Source organism: Nomascus leucogenys, chromosome 16 (genome assembly GCF_006542625.1).
Source record: "Nomascus leucogenys isolate Asia chromosome 16, Asia_NLE_v1, whole genome shotgun sequence".
Lineage (NCBI taxonomy): Eukaryota > Metazoa > Chordata > Mammalia > Primates > Hylobatidae > Nomascus > Nomascus leucogenys.
The window spans coordinates 8527480-8531845 of record NC_044396.1 but is presented as its reverse complement, the minus strand read 5'-3'; the positions used below and the strand labels follow the sequence as shown (position 1 = coordinate 8531845).

General features: G+C 39.4%; 1 pseudogene; it reads left to right on the top strand.

The window, feature by feature from the left end:
• Positions 1–222: 222 nt before the first annotated feature.
• On the top strand, positions 223–623 carry LOC115830701 (annotated as a pseudogene).
• The last annotated feature ends 3743 nt before the right edge of the window (positions 624–4366 follow it).

Sequence of the window (4366 nt, the reverse complement as noted above, 5' to 3'; positions counted from 1 at the left end):
ACCTACTGAATCATTAACTCTGGAAGAGATGCCCTGCAATCTGTGTTTTAACAGTTTATGTAGGTAAGCTTGGCTGAAGTTTACCTTTGCATTGACTGATAACAAGAAAAGGGCTTCTTCATTAAATTAATAGTTCAGGAGAAATTGAAACTACTGGGGAGGAGGAGGGCCTACTGAGAACCATCCCAGCAACCTGACCACAGCTGGTCTTCCCTGGACACCATGAACCACACTTTCCAAACCTTCTTCACTCCTGCCAACAGCGGCCACCCCTGCAATTATGAGATGCTCAAGGAGGAGCATGAGGTGGCTGTGGTGGGGGCACGCCTCACAACCCTGCTCCCCCGACGTCCACCATGATCCACTTCCACAGCGAGACCTCCATGCCTGACCATGTCATCTGGTCACTGTTCAACGCCCTCTTCATGAACTCCGGCTGCCTGGGCTTCATAGCATTTGCATACTCCATGAAGTCTAGGGACAGGAAGATGGTTGGTGACCTGACCAGGGCCCAGGCCTATGCCTCCACCGCCAAGTGCCTGAACATCTGGGCCCTGATCGTGGACATCGTCATGACCATTCTGCTCATCATCATCCCAGTGTTGATCTTCCGAGTCTATTGATAGATCAGGAGGCATCACCCAGTCCAGGAGCTCTGCCCGTGACCTGTATCCCACACACTTCATCTTCCATTCCTTGCCCTGCCCCCAGAGCCAAGTCCTGTATCAGCCCTTTATCCTCACACACTTTTCTACAATGGCATTCAATAAAGTGCACGTGCTCCTTGTTAAAAAAAAAAAAAAGTAGTTCAGGGCTGGGTATGGTGGCTTACACCTGTAATCCCAGCACTTTGGGAGGCTGAGGAGGGTGGATCACGAGGTCAAGAGATCGAGACCATCCTGGCCAACATGGTGAAACCCCATCTCTACTAAAAGTACAAAAATTAGCTGGGCATGGTGGTGGGTGCCTGTAATCCCATTTACTCTGGAGGCTGAGGCAGGAGAATTGCTTGAACCCGGGAGGCAGAGGTTGCAGTGAGCCAGGATCGCACCATTGCACTCCAGCCTGGGCGACAGAGCAAGACGCCACCTCAAAAAAAAAAAAAAAAAAAAAAAGAGTCAGTATGTGTAAAATACTTAGAATAGTACTATAGTACTTGGCACATAATATATGATATACAAATATTAGCAGGTATTAACATTATTATTATTTGATCCCACAGGATATTCATTAACTAAGTATAGCACCCCCCACCCCGTTTTCTCCCAGAGAAGATTTAAAGGGACTTACCAAGACACAAACTAAACAACAGTAAATTTGAGAGACAGTAAAAAAGAATCACGTTAAACAAAAAGAAAATGAAATCTTAGTGCACGCCCTAGAAATATCCATAACTAATTCTTCAAATTTTAATTATTGCATCAACTGTGTATTACTCTGTATACCTAAAGTAAATGAAACTGGCTAGCTGTTCACCCATTCTTTTCTGTTTTCTTTCAAGGCACTTCACCTGACCCAGCAAACCCTCCCCTTCTGTCCTCCACTCTTTCTTTCCAGGGCTCCAGGCTGCAGGTTGGCAACTACGATGACCTTGCATGATGTTAGAGCCCATGACCACTTGGGTCCTTAAATGCATGGTGCTAATCTTCCTACTGGTCCCCTACACGCTGTATTTATCCTGATTTTAGCAGAATAATACATAGACTTCTTCTGTAGTAATTTGAGCTCCCTGAAATAAAATATAGTGTAATTGAATCTTGGACTTATTTAATTCTTCTGTAGTATAAGTGTTAACATGAAGTTTAGTATGCCAGTGATCTGCTTTAAAGTTTCACCCACATGCAGTTCTATAGCAAGAGTCAAAATGAACTACATCAAGACAGGTATATATAAAAAAATGCCATTCTTTTTCAGGGCACCATGCATATCCAGATGGTATCCTTCTATAAGGTATGAACACAGCTAGTTCCTTTCTGTCAGAATAAAAAGCTACAGAATTGTTGTGGAAATTAAATGAATGGGTTCTCTCTTCAAACTTTAGAAATGCATTCAAATCTCACCATTTACCAGCTGTATTACCTTGGGGCAGCCACTGAACATTTCCAAGGATTAGGTTTCTTCTTTAGGAAATGGGGATAGAGCTGTGAAGAGTAAATGAAATGAATGCATTGGAAAGTGCTTCTCACGATGCCTAGCACCTCGTCAACGCTATGTTTGTTATTTTTTATAGATCAGGAATGAAGAGGAGAAGGATAGATTAGTACCTTGTGTCAAAGACCCTTGCTGAGTTGGAGAGACTGCCCCTCATGCCAGAATCATATTGCAAGATGGAAGTTATGTGCTAGGCATGAAGGGAATGCCTTTGTAGGAGAAATGAGAAAAAAGAGGAAGGAAAACTTTGTCTTTCTATATGCAGACACTTGCATAACATTTCCTCCTTGAGTTCTTGAATCCCAATGAGAGAAATGAGCGTATGTTTGGGAAGAAGGCTCATGAATTAATATTTTTCCCAATGGAGAAGCTCAGAGAAACTTTGAAGTGTTTATTAAAGAGTTGATAATGAGGAGAAAACTTTTTGAAAATCATATTAAAAAGTACCTCCCAAACTGCTTCAATAATTTAACCTTGGAATCACAAGACTCTACTGGAATAGAAAGAACACATTTTTCTCTTCCCCCAGCTGTCCCGGGTGTATCGCATGCATGCTGATAACTCTGATGGCCTCTTGCTAGGAGTTGGCAGTGGAATGATACCCTTTTGTGACCAATCGAATAATTACTGAAGTTGAAATTTGTAATCCTGATATCAAATATTTCATAATGACATCAATTTAAACTTAATACTGCTCTTATCTTTTGACAAAAATAAGGTTTAATATGTTTTTCTCCTACAGGGGGTGAAATAAGGAAAGACTTTATTATACAAGATAATTAAAATTCTTCCTGAGGTTAAAAGTGATTTAAAAAGAATCACAACATGAGATAATTAGGCCTTATTAGACACTTTATCTGCTTCACTGAAGTCACTTTTTCCAGGATGATAAAATGTGCCTTTGTCTTTTTTTAGAAAGCTGGATACCAAATTTGGGGAAAAAAATGATCTTTCCTCCTCCTCTTAGACTCAGCACATGACTGTGTGAATGGATTTGTGGAAATAATTTAATGACAGGGTTACAGTTTCCAAAAGCTAGACCTTTATAGAGTGTGATGGTTTTCAAGTACTTATTCATTTTTCTAGTGGAATTACATTTTACCCTCTATTTTTAGTTGGTTAACAGAAAATGATATGAATTTGTGTTTTCTGATTTTTTTTTTCTCCTGACAGGCAGAATAATAACAGATTAGTTTTGGGATATTTAACAAAATCCTTTTGTTACTTGACAGACTCGTTTATACTTTCTTATGCCATAATAGGTAAGGCAAAGAATGTCAGTGTTTGTGTTTTTAATGTCTAATGAACATACAATAACTGTGCAGTAGTGGATGGTATTTTTTAGATGAAAAGTGGTTCAGGCATTTAAAGCACATGATGTTTTTGTAAGAGGAAATAGGTACCCTAGGAGCATGGGAGTTTTGCCAGAGTTCTAAACTGTATCCCTACATGAGGTCTGATATTGCTTTTCTATTCTGCTTTTAGGCTCAGTGATGATGATGCTATGACTGCTGCCCTCTGCTAATGGCTCTTTGGGCTTCCAGTGGGTATTTTCTTTTTCTTAACAATGTTCAAAGCAACTAACAATAAATGAATGAAGTATTGGCTTGTGCCTATAAGTTGGTATCCAACTTATTTTTATCTATTGACCAGTGGATAAAAGGAAATTGTTATGCTTTGCCTTTAAGAAAACATTTCGGTTTTATTGACAATGACTTGTTATATAGATTTTTATCAGATCTTTCTGAGTGACCCTTTCCTTCAAGAAAAGGCTACGGATAGATCAGTGCAGCAGGGTGAGGTAAAATATACAGGTCTCTTTGAATGAAAGCTAGAAATATAGAATTGTTAAGTAAATGTCTTTTTCAAGGTGACATCTCTAGAAGAAAAATAGTATGCTTTGATAGAAAAATAGCTTCTGTCATACTATTGTGTGGTTTATTGTAAATGATATAAAGAAAATTGTTGCTTTAAAGAGAAACTTAAACAGTAAAACAAGAATGCAATAGAGCCAAAATTGTGAGCATAAATGGATTTACATCAAAAGTATCCATTAAGTGAGGTTTTCAGCATTCACATGTAAGAGCACTGCTGCTTTTCAGACTAGCAGTGCTGTATACACTTGCCTCTCTGTCAAGCTGGTAGGTCCTGTCAGGAAGAGTATGACATCTTCAGGGGCCTGGCGATGCATAAGAGTTAATAAAAAATGCACAAT